Below are 13,423 nucleotides of genomic sequence, written 5' to 3' on the forward strand. Positions count from 1 at the left end.
TACTCTGAATGAGTTGCTCTTGTGCATATGATTAGTTAAAGTCTGTAAATAAACTGATCTGACCAACTGGAGCTGATACAACAAAGACTTCACACACACTTTACTGACTTTGCCCTCACTTCTGAAGAGGAAAACCAACAACCCCTCATAGTTCAGAGAACATGAACATGATGATCACCTGGGGCCTCATGTACAAAGACTTGTGTGGATTTCCTACTGAAACATGGCGTACGCTCAAACCCAAAACCCTCCTGCGCACACAGATATCCGGCTGTATGTATCTGTGCGCACGCATCAATCCAAGCACGTTTCCTTTGTACATCCCAGTCAACGTGGAATTGAGCGCACATGTCAGAGTATCACAAAGCTGAGCTGCAACTATTTTTTTAAGAACTTTAGACATAAAAGGGAGATTGGATATAGGTCTATAATGAGCCAACACCTCTGAATCAAGAGTAGGTTTTTTAAGTAAAGGTTTAATTACAGCAACCTTAAAAGTCTGAGGTACATATCCTGTCAACAAAGACAGATTGATCAAATCCAATATGGAAGTGTCAATTAATGGGAAAACCTCCTTGAACAGTCTGGTTGGGATTGGGTCTAAAACACAAGTTGATGGTTTAGAAGAGACTATTGCTGTTGTTAGTTCAGAGAGATCAACTGGGCAGAAGCCGTCTAAATACAAATCAGGTTCTAAAGATACTTCTAAAGCTGCTGTACTTGATGATACATCACTGATAATAGTGGGAAGGACTCCATCAATCTTCTCTCTAATAGAAACAATTTTATTAATAAAGAAGCTCATGAAATCATCACTGCTGAGAGTTAAAGGAATAACTGGCTCAACAACCTATTTCTGTTCCATTTCTTTTCCTTTGCTCTCCCTCTTTCCCTGTCCCCTGGTCCGGTTTGGCACTATTACATGTTAAGTAATGTCACAAAAATAAAGAAATAAGCAGCATAAACAAGAGAAAACACTTGAAAATGGCAGTTCACCCCAACAGCTTCAGTGCACTAAATGACAAAAAGGTGATGTTTCTATCTACGAACTGTATACAATATTCACACAGACTCAAACGATTCAGCAAACTACTTTACCGAAGCCAATCAGCAGGAGCCAATCAGCAGTTCACACTCGCCATGGGAACAAAATACACCAAGATCCTCTACAAAAAAGATGACTGACTTGGATACAAAATGTCAACATAGCAGACATACATGACAAAGATACAGCCAGGCACAATATTGTGTTGGAATGTTCTACAGCACGTTGGAGCTGGCAGCACTAGTGTGGGGGACATGTCTGTTGTAATGCCTGGGTAGACTGAAAATAAAGCTGGTGATTTACACTTACCTGTGTTGTCATTTTGCCTAAAACTGCTTCCACAATACTTCAGCTGATACCATAACCCTGGTATGATAATTATATTTTCAGATCTTAGCTCAAACACAAGAAGTTGTACAGAACAACTATGTTAAGTATGTAGTCTGACCAGTAAAGCTGAACTAGAACAGAGTGTAAGACGCAGCCCTGACAGAATGTTTCAACTTGTAATATGTTTGCTCTAACTCAGTGCTGCTTCATACATGTTCGCCAACATGCTCTGTTTGAAAGCCACCTGTAGGAAACTGAAATATTCTTGGCGAAAGTAGCACATACCAAGAATGATTATTTAGAATAACGCTGTATGATACGGCTGCACAGTGCCTGTTCCATGTATAATGGCTGAATTGTAAACTCTCTTAGAACTTCCCATGAAAGGTCCATTATAGTATTGCTATTTTTGCTTGTTTTATTTCTGCTTATTTATTTATTTCTGTATTTATTTTTTTATTATTACTTGTCTTTTGTCTCTCTTTTCATGTGTTATTCACTTTATGTCACTTTATTTTTACTTGCCTCTGCTGTCATGTATGTTCTCTGTTCTGTGTCTAATTGAAAATTAATAAAATATTGATTAAAAAAAAAAAAAAGAATAACGCTGTATGAGTGCAGTCCATTTACTTGGTATTCACTTTGAGAAAATAACGTGAAAGCAGTTTTACAAAGGATGCTGGCCTCTTCATATTAAACTTGCCTTGAAAAATATTATCTCTGAGTAGAACAGATTTTAAACTTTGTGACAAACTTCTGTTTCTGGCTAGGAGATGTATTTTTTTATTATTATTTTTTGTTTACAATATCTTTATTGAATTTTCTTTGTAAAAAAAGACATACAAAAACAAAAAACAACGGACAAGAGTGTCAAATAATGCAGAAGTGTACCAACATACATCGTCAGGTCCAATTTCATGCTGTGCACATTTGGTCCGTACAACAGTACCAACAGAGTGAAACAGAAACATGGCGGTCGCAGAGCTTCCTCTATGAAGGCACATAATCATGAGTCCACAGAAGATATATTATCATAGTGTATAGTCCAGGGGGGCAGGGGAAGAAAGAACTGGGTCATGCAGAAGTTGCTATACCGTTCCAGGCCCGTCCATCAGATGTGACAAGTCGTTGTCCTTCATATAATTAATGAAGCGACCTCAAACATTATAAAATACCTCCTGTCTGTCTTTGAGAGTGTAAGAATATTTTTCCAGAGGTAAACAAGAAGCTAGTTCCCTAAACCACACAGCGATAGCGGGTTTACCAAAGTTTTTCCATGATAAAGCTATTGTCCTTTTTGCTTGTAGAGAACACATATTCATAAACATTTTTTCATGGCGCTTAACTCCTCAAAGGTTAAAATATTCATTTACCATGAATATATTTTACTTGTTTTACCCCTCTATCTGCCCTCACTGCCCTAACCCCGCCACCTCCTCCTTATCCTAGAATCCTCCTTCTTTTCCAAATGCGTTTCCTGAATAATATAATAATATTAGACTTAATATCTTTTAACCTCCCCATTACTTGCTTTACTTTTCTGAGTTTCTGTAATCCTCTGCAGTTCCAAGAAGTGACTTTAATTACTACCCCACTGGACATAATATTTCACTAGTAGTGGACTACTTATGTTCTAGTAAAAAAGAATTACTTTAATCCACCAAAACAACCATAAAGAACCCAACAACAACAACAACAAACAAAAACCCGGAGTCCCAAAGCTCGGGACTCCAACCCCCCCTTAGTCTTGCCTTTCTCTGAGTTAAAGGCATGGTTGGTAATCTTGTTCAGAAACACATTTGGTAATACTGGGTGAAATGGTCCATCTATCCTGAGAGTAATCTATACATGATGTATTTAGAAAAAGGGCCGAAAATAATCCGACCTCTGTGGCAGCTGCAGGACTGACAAAAAGCTGACCAATCCAAACTCCTCGGGCCGAGGACAAAAAATCAATCAGATGCCTTCATGTCTTGTTCTGCCCGTTCTGCCCACGCCCCCTCTGTCAGCTCCCTCCTCTGTGCGCACTAGTGATGGCAAAATGAGGCTTTTTGAAGCATTGAATCCTTTTGAACCATTGTGTCATAAAGTGGTTCACTACCCGAAGCTTCATTCAATTCCCTTGGGTGACATCTACTGGCAGCAGCGATTGTTGCACCATATGAAGCCCTGCGAATGTGATGCATATAATAACACTATAATAACACTTATGTATGTATGTGTGTTGTACATATGTGTTTGTAGTACCTCATTAAAGATTGAGTAATTTACCCATGAAATAATAATTTGCCCTCTCCGAGTCGGGAATGAGATCCTTCCCCAAGTGGAGGAGTTCAAGTATCTCGGGGTCTTGTTCACGAGTGAGGGACGAATGGAGCAGGAGATTGACAGGCGGATCGGTGCGGCGTCTGCAGTGATGCGGGCTCTGCACCGGCCCGTCGTGGTGAAGAAGGAGCTGAGCCAGAAGGCCAAGCTCTCGATTTACCGGTCAGTCTATGTTCCTACCCTCACCTATGGTCACGAGCTGTGGGTAGTGACCGAAAGAACGAGATCGCCAATACAAGCGGCCGAAATGAGTTTCCTCCGCAGGGTGACTGGGCTCTCCCTTAGAGATAGGGTGAGAAGCTCGGTCATCCGAGAGGGGCTCGGAGTAGAACCGCTGCTCCTCCGCATTGAGAGGAGTCAGATGAGGTGGCTCGGGCATCTGGTTAGGATGCCTCCTGGACGCCTCCCTGGTGAGGTGTTCCGGGCCCGTCCCACTGGGAGGAGGCCCCGGGGAAGACCCAGGACATGTTGGAGAGACTACGTTTCTCGGCTGGCCTGGGAACGCCCCGGGGTCCCCCCAGAAGAGCTGGAGGAAGTGGCCGGGGACAGGGACGTCTGGGTTTCTCCGCTCAAGCTGCTGCCCCCGCGACCCGATCCCCGGACCAGCGGAAGATGATGGATGGATGGATGGAATAATAATTTAGAAACAATGTGAACATTTTTGGTTTGTCATTCATATTTTCTTTGGGAGTGTACTTGGTGTAATAAAGAGGGTGCTTGTGTTACTTCAGGTGTTTTTATTCAAGAAAAGTAGTTTTTGCACAGTAGAAGGACTCAAATGGGTTCTTTTTTTTTTGAGTCAATTCCTCCAACTTTGGAAAATACTCTCTCACAGGGAACAGAGGAGGCTGGTGTGACAAGGAAATGTTTGGCTCAAAATATTCCCACACTTTAGAACGCTTCCTCGATAGTTGCTCCATGAAAGAATAATCCAAAACTCCAAAACTCCGAATATCAAAAAACAAGAGCTGTTCGTAACGTATAATACGTTTAGAACGGGGACATGAACCGGGGCTTCAGCCATCTTGAATACACTGAATCGCGGCAAATGTTCAAAGCTCCGCCCATCAACTGGAAGCAGTCAGCTGACTCAGTCTGAATGAAGCAGTGAAGTAATTCAAACGTCATCAGTGACGTCACATGAAGCGAGCTCCGGCCCACTGCTTCACCATAACTACCCTGTCGAGTTTGAAGCGTGCTTCGGAGCTTCGGTGTTGGAGGTACCATCACTAGTGCGCGCACACGATTTCACCGATGCTGAAAATAACTTAAAGTAATACTATGTAACATTTCTACCTTAAAATAACAGCATGAAAAAAATTGTGCGGCTAGAATGAGTTTTAATATTACGATTGGCCTGTCTCCTATGCCCTTCGGGGGTTTGAGTTGGAAAAACTGCGCTATGTAACTTTGCTGGACCGGCCCAGGAGCTGAGCGGAAGTACTTCGACTTGCTTTCTGGCACACCTGGCCCAAAAACAAGTAGACCCCTCTCACGCTCCCAGGTACATTTGATTACTCTTACCTTCTCGGTCGACATGGCTTGCACCTTCTGACTCCTCGCCGGTTCGTCAACAAACGTGAAAGTGAAAGCGAAAGGGTGTTGTATTTACGACAGTGTAACCGTACATTACCTCCAAGCCTGTAGGGGGAGCTCCATAGTGGGCTTTTTGAGAAGTTACATTGTATTTGTACTTTAATGTGAGTGCAATGGCAAAGGAAATGCAGCCAAAACTACCATTACCTATAATGTCTCGCCCCGCTAAAAGGGGAAGAAAAAGAAAGCCGTAGGCAGAAACAACTGCGACAAAAAAGGCTCTGGATAAAGCCAGAAGCAAGACCAGAGTCAACATCGGTGCAGCGTTTGAGCGGTGGAGACAACTGAGGGATCTGAAGGGCCCTGAAGGGCCTGCAAAGCGATGCGGAGGTTGCTCTCTTTCTGTTGGACAGACCTATCAACTTTCACGCCGTCGAAGCACAGATTGAAGGCTGAGTCCCACCGCCAGATGCGCGTTCAAGTTTGTGGGGGCGTGGTTTTCGATGGAGCACTGACGGGATGGGGGGATCTTAATGGAGGTGCCACTTTCAAATCTTGCTAACTCTCTTGCTAGCTCTCCAGGATTACCAGCCATGCCTTTAACTGTGTCCTCATCTTTACAAATTTGCACTTCTGTTTCATTCATGCGCGCCGAGAAGTCCTGCACGTCTCTCTTAACGTCTTGAATTGCTTTCAGGACCACATCAAACTTTGCAGAAAAGTAATTTCTGATCCCTTCGAGTATCTGAATAACATCCATGTTGTGGGTCATTCCAGTATTCACGTCAACGTGAAGCGTGGTGCTAGCATCAACTGTTGAGTTAGCTACGCTGTTAGCATCTGAGACTTCGTCTTTAGATTTGAGAGCGTGCTTTAGATTTGTTTTGTGCTTTCTTCGCCGGCATATTGTCACAGGTATGCAGTGACAAGTCGCCACAAACAATAGTTATCGCTGTTCATGCAGTTAAAGGAAAATTTACATGATTTTACTAGAACATTGCCAGGAGCTCACACAAAGACGTGTGCTTCGTTCATCGCCATAACCATGTTCGAGCAGTGGCAAGACCCTGCTCTCCCCCACATTCATGGAAAGGGGTTTGCCTTGACTTGACTGTTCATGAAACAGGTGACTGCATGACCTCTGTTCTTTCCAAGTACATGGTGGCCCCAAGAGACCTGCAACATTTTTTCTCCGCTAAACTTGATCCTGTTGTAGTTGGTCTGCCAAGATTTCTTAGAGCTGTGGCTGCTGCTGACATTTCAAATCTTCCTCTCCACTTCAGACGTTATGACTTCACTTCCCACCATGTACTCTTTTGCCTCTCCGGATAAAAAGCACCTTTGGCAAAAATCTGGGTGTTTTTTCTCACATCTGGTAGGACTCAGCTCACAAACCTTATTTCCACATACATTTATCTCCCCATTTTGCTGAGCAGACACATAGGTTGTACTATGCTTAAAAAGTAGGGATATTTTATCTTATTGATCAGCTTCATATCCTGTGCACAAAAACATTGCCCATCTTGATGATGGATGTAATTTAACTGAAGTGAAGGTAAAGTATATTGCCTGGTGAGGGTTTTCAAGGTGGACTGAGGTACACTGCAACGTATTCACTCCCTGGCTGTGTTCGAAACCGCCTACTACATACTACATACTACATACTACATACTACATACTGCATACTACATACTAGCAAACTGCATACTTCCATTCTGCATACTGCATACTGATCGATCAGACAGTATGCAGAGCGTTTACCCACAATGCATTTTGCTCCTGCCCGAGCCGAAATCAGCCGGCCTGAAGCTGATTTCCCTTAAGCTCTAAACTCTGTAAACTTTAGCAACATTTGAAACATTTTCAGGTGAGAAAGTAGTCGTTTAGATCCCCAACGTGTTGAAAATCTGACAAAATACCGGCTATTTACAATTTTGTTCCTACGAATTCGGCGCTACTAAAGCTGGCCGCAGTGAGTAACGCACTTCCGGTTATTTTCACAAAATAAAATACCCGTTGCCTTTTATCATAGGGAAAGCCATTACGATACAATTGGTGCTTTTGTTTTGAAAACAGGAAGTGAACCTACCCTCGTTGTAGCTAGCTTGAAACTGCCGTTTTGAAAGGAAATGACGATCGCCGACGTCACGTTACGTTGCATCTTGGGTAGTTTGAGTATGAGTAGTAACCTCATGATGCATACCCAACATTTCGGCAAATCTAGTATGCATCCGGGAACTTTAAAAAAGTTCAAGTTAGTAGGAGTAGTAGGAGTAGTGGGAGTAGTAGGAGTAGTAGGCGGTTTCGAACACAGTCGAATGTTGCTGCTTGGAATCTGCTTAATTCCTGGTCTGCTCCTTGCTCTGCCACTAATTGCTCTCATGATGTTCACCTGTGCCTGATTAATGATTGCTGTCTCTCACTCTGGTCTCTGCCTATATCAACTCCTTCCAGCCAGAGTTCCCTGCCAGATTATCTCAAGCCTCACAGCCAGCAGATGTCTAGCCTCACCTCTCTGCCTTATCTTTTTGATCTACTGTCCTGACCCTTGCCTGTCGCCTGAGTTTGTTTTGTGGATTAGAACCCTCTGCTACCAGAAGACCTTCTTGGATCCTCAGGAATATACCTGTTTTTGAATAACCCCTGACTGTCTTGTCTAGCCCTGTTCTCCGTATCCAGGAGCGGAATCTGACCATCGCGGATCAACATCTTTATTGGAGGATTATCCGGACTCCAGCAGTATTCAGCTCCTGTCCAGCACCTTTGATCTAATAAACCTTTTGTTACTAAGCTTGTGTCTGGTTGAATTATCGGGTTTTCTGATCTGGTCATTACACTCCCCTTGGCTTTTTACCTATTTTTGTCACATTGTGTGGTGTAAACGTGGAGATGAGGACCCCAATGCAGATTTATAGTAAAAAAGGAGCTCTCCAGAACATGGTACCACAACAAATTTGCCAAGAGAGGGCTGCCCACCAAAAGTCACAGACCGGGCAAGGAGGGCATTAATGAGATAGGCAGCACAGAGACCAAAGCTAACCCTGAAGGAGTGGCAGAGTTCCACAGCAGAGACTGGATTATCTGTCCATAGAACCACAATAAGCCGTACGCTCCATAGAGCTGGGCTTCATGGAACAGTGGCCAAAGAAAAGCCATTACTTAGTTTTAAAAATAAGAAGTAACATTTTGAGTTTGCCAAAAGGCTGCTCTGGTCAGATGAGACTAAAATTTAACTTTTCGGCCACCAAGGAAAACGCTGTTTGGCGCAAACCCAACACTTTCCATCACCTTAAGAACACCATCCCAATATGGTGGTGGCAGCATCATGCTGTGGGGATGTTTTTCAGTAGCAGGGACTAGGAAACTGGTCTGAGTCGAGGGAAAGAAGGATGGTGCTAAATATAAGGATATTCTTGAGCAAAACATTTGTCAGTCTGCCTGTGATTTGAGACTGGGACGGAGGTTCACCCTCCAGCAGGACACTGACCCAAAGCATGCTGCTAAAGCAACACTTGAGTGGAATGTGTTGGAATGGCCAAGTCAAAGTTCAGACCTCAATCCAATTGAGAATCTGTGGTAAGACTTGAAGGTTGCTGTTCACAAGCAAAAACCATCCAATATGAAGGAGCTGGAGCAGTTTTGCCTTAAGGAATGGGCAAAAATCCCACGGGCAAGATGTGGCAATCTCATACAGACTTATCCAAAGCGACTTGCAGCTGTAATTGCCGCAAAAGTTATGCACACAGAAGTTTTCTGTTATTTTGTCCTATTTGTTTTTTTTTAATTGCTTCACAATAAAAACAATAATACATCTTTAAAGTTGTAGGCATGTTCTGTAAATGAAATGGTGCAAACTCTCAAACAATCATTTTAATTCCAGGTTGTGAAGCAACAAAACATGGAAAATGCCGTGGGGGTGAATACTATTTCCCAGCAATTTGAGCAGTAACAGTGGTGCATATTTTGTGAATGAAGCTATGTCACAAGTCAGAGCACGGTGATGTTTAGGCATCTAAAAACATCACTGTGGTTATCATCCAACCAGTGGGGGAGAGAAAATAGCACTCTGTTTGGGCCCCTGGCCTCTAGAGGATGTGCATGTCTATTTGTTTATGCAGATTCAAGTGTGGGAGCACTCTCCGGTGATTGGCTGCCTGGGAACTGCAAAGCAACGCTATTGGACCAGCGGGAGATGACGACCCAATTAGTGAAGGATGAGGTCCACCTGCACGCTATAAAAGGCTCCTGAAGTCATTTCACCACGGGACAGCCTTAGGAACTCATTTTGTACAGCTGATCCCCCACTTTGCTTACTGCAGTAATTGTTTGATGGTTTATGGAAACTTTGATTGAATTTGTACTTCCACTTGTTTGCTTGGTTTAGTATTTTGAGTTAGCCGACTCTAGTGTTTTCTTTTTTTTTTTTTAGAACTTTATTTTTATTAAGCAAAACACAAACATTCCTTGACAACATTCACAAATTATGTGAGACAGTACTAGCGACTCAAAAAAAACAAAAACAAACAAAAAAAAAACAATGGGGCCCAGAAACCTGGATAATACTAATGAGTGAAAAATAACAAGTAAGTAAATAAATAAAGGGACAGTTAAGACACTCCAGCATATTGTGGGATTCCCCTCAGTTAGAGAGATATCTTGCTATAGGTAGCCACCTCCTCACAAAAACATCAGACCTTAATTGTAGTTGATCAACCCAATCAGGAGATGCTGCTGTCTCCTTTGCCTCCCCCTCCCACTTTTCTGTTTCTAGAAGTCAGGTGGCAGTTGGAAAGACTGAACCGGAACAAGGCTGCAGGTCCAGATGGTGTCAGCCCCCGAGTCCTGAAGGCCTGTGCAGAGCAGCTCTGTGGGATTCTGCAACACCTTTTCAACCTTAGCTTGACCCAAGAGAAGGTACCACTGTTGTGGAAGACATCCTGTCTGGTTCCGGTACCAAAGAAAACTCACCCTTCAGATATCAATGACTACAGACCTGTTGCCCTGACATCCCACATCATGAAGGTCCTGGAGAGACTCCTGCTGACCCACCTGTGTAAGCAAACCAGCACATATCAGGACCCCCTGCAGTTTGCTTATCGCCATGGAGTTGGAGTTGAAGACGCTATCATACACCTGCTTCAACAAACCCACTGTCATCTGGATAAAGCAGGCAGCACTGTGAGGATCATGTTCTTTGATTTCTCCAGTGCATTTAACACAATCCAGCCTGATCTGCTTCGTCTGAAACTCCAGAAGACTCAGGTGGAGGCCTCAACAATCACCTGGATTAATGACTACCTGACAAACAGACCACAGTTTGTCAGACTGAAGAATTGTGTGTCTAACCAGGTGATCAGCAGCACAGGAGCACCACAGGGGACTGTACTCTCACCATTCCTTTTCACTCTGTACACTTCAGACTTCCAGTACAAGTCAGACTCCTGTCATCTACAGAAATATTCAGATGACTCTGCAGTTGTCGGGTGTATCAGAGATGGACAAGAAGCTGAGTACAGAGAGCTGGTGGACCGCTTTGTGGCATGGTGTGGGAATAATCATCTCATCTTGAATGTTAACAAAACAAAGGAGATGATTGTAGATTTCAGGAGAAACAAGGTCAGATCAAACCCTGTTTCCATCATGGGAGAAGAAGTGGAGGTGGTTGAGGAATATAAATACCTTGGTGTTCATGTGGACAACAGACTGGACTGGAGACACAACAGTGAAGCCATCTACAAGAAAGGACAGAGCAGACTGTACTTCTTGAGGAAGCTAAGGTCCTTCAAGGTTTGCAACAAGATGTTGCAGATCTTCTACAAGTCTGTTGTTGAGAGCGTCATTTCCTCTTGCGTCATCTGTTGGGGCAGCAGCATCAGAACCAGGGACCTAAAAAGACTCAACAACCTGATAAAGAAGGCTGGTTCTGTTCTGGGGACGACTGTGGAACCTCTGGAGACAATAATGCAAAGAAGGATTTTGCATAAAATCAAGAGAATTATGGACAACCCTGAACATCCTCTCCATGAGACTGTTATCAGAAAACAGAGTCTCTTCAGTCAAAGGCTTCTTCAGTTTGGATGCAAAACGGACCGCTACAGGAAATCTTTCCTGTCCACAGCCATCAGCATCTATAATAACTCTTTGATTTAATTGAGCTACATCAACATTTAATTTCCCTCTGGGATAAATAAAGTATTTTTGAATTTGAATTGAATTTGAATTTGAGCGGTTGAAGCTTCCATTCCATACATCTCCCTCAGCATCTGTTTCCACTGTGCCACTGTAGGTGGCTGTGGATTCATCCATTTTATTGTCACCATTTTTCTAGCAGTCATCAGAAGTATATGTAACAAGTGCTTTTGGTCTCTAGTGTACATGCCTTCAGGAGTTAGATCAAAAAGAAACTGACTTGGGGTGAATAGTACATTGATTCCCAGAACTCTATCTATCTCGCTCTTTACCCCCTTCCAAAAGGGAAGCATCATTGGGCAATCCCAAAATATGTGTGAGTGGTCGCCCACCATTCCACACCCTCTCCAACAGTATACTGCCGCTGGGTTATCTACAAATTTAGAGATCACGGCAGGCGTCCTAAAGAACCTAGTCTTCATCTTCCAGTCAAACTCCTTCCATATGTTACTATTGATACCTTTATGACATCCAGTGCACATTGTTTCCCACTCCCCATCCTCAATTATAATATTTAACTCCAGCTCCCATTTGGTTTTGATATAAAAAGTATTGTCTGATGTATCTAGTAACAGGTTTCTGTATATATGGGAAACATGCTTTTTATTGGGTAATTGATGTTTAATTATATTAATAAAGTAAGTTTCTATGTTCGTTGGAGCATTTTTAATTATATTCCAGTCTGTATGGTTTGTGATATAATTTCTTATCTGAAAATATCGGAACATATCACTTTGGGGTAAAAGGAATTTGTCCTGGAGATAGGGGAATGGCTGTACACCAGTTTCACACAGCAACTGGTCAATAACCTTCAGGTTCATGCCTGTCCACCTCTTAAAAGTGATATCCGTAGTTGAGGGGGGGAAATCTGGATTTCCAGTAATCTGCATAGCCCTTGAAAGGGCAGCTGTTCCTCTAATTCTCTTCTGGACTGTCGACCATACTTTTAACGTGTGTTTTACCCATACATTTTTTATTTCAAATTTCTTCTGGGACTGCTTGTTTAGAAACACTAAAGTGGATAAAGGTATTACTGGTATTGAGCTCTGTTCTATGTTCACCCATCCCGATTCTATGTCATTGTTAATCCAAGCTACCACTGCTGTTAATTGTGCTGCCCAGAAATAATATTTTAAATTGGGGAGGCTGAGTCCACCCTTGTCCTTCCCAAGAGTGAGCGTTTTAAGTCTCACCCTTGGTCTCTTATTTTGCCATATAAATTTAGAAATAAGCTTGTCCAGCATGTTGAAGGCTGATGTTGGGATCCCGACTGGGAGAGACTGAAACAAAAACAAAATTCTGGGAAGTAGGTTCATTTTAACAGCCTCTACTCTACCCAAAAGGGATAATGGTAGCACATCCCATCTTGCCACTTCGTTTCTAAATATCTTAAATATCTTTTTAAAATTCGCCTGGTATAGTTGTGTTACCTGGGGAGTGATCATGATCCCTAAGTATCTGAAACCTTGTTTAGATCTGCGAAAGGACACTATATCATCAAGTTGGCTAGGCCATATCCCAGACACCATCATTGCTTCTGATTTACTAGGATTGACTTTATAACCGGGTACTAGGCCACATTCATTAAGATTTTGTAGAAGAGCCGGGACTGAGTGGAGGGGATTTTCAATAAATAATAATATGTCGTCCGCGTATAGGGCTATTTTATGTTGTTTTCCACTCTCATCTCTTATTCCTTGTATAAGGGGGTTACTTCTAATCAATTCCGCAAGGGGCTCAATGCTAAGAGCGAACAGGGCTGGCGAAAGCGCGTCCCCCTGCCTTGTCCCCCGTCCTAGATAAAAAAAAGTCGAAGCATTGGCCATTAACTCTGACTCTTGACTTCGGATTCATATAAAACACTCTAATCCAACTCAAAAAGGTTTCGTTAAAGCCCATATGAGCCATTGTTTGCTCCAAAAATGTCCAGTCCAGTCTATCAAAAGCTTTCTCAGCATCTAAGCTGAGAAGCATTGATGGAGTCTTTCTAACAGAAGC

This window comes from Odontesthes bonariensis, chromosome 21, assembly GCF_027942865.1.
Source record: "Odontesthes bonariensis isolate fOdoBon6 chromosome 21, fOdoBon6.hap1, whole genome shotgun sequence".
Lineage (NCBI taxonomy): Eukaryota > Metazoa > Chordata > Actinopteri > Atheriniformes > Atherinopsidae > Odontesthes > Odontesthes bonariensis.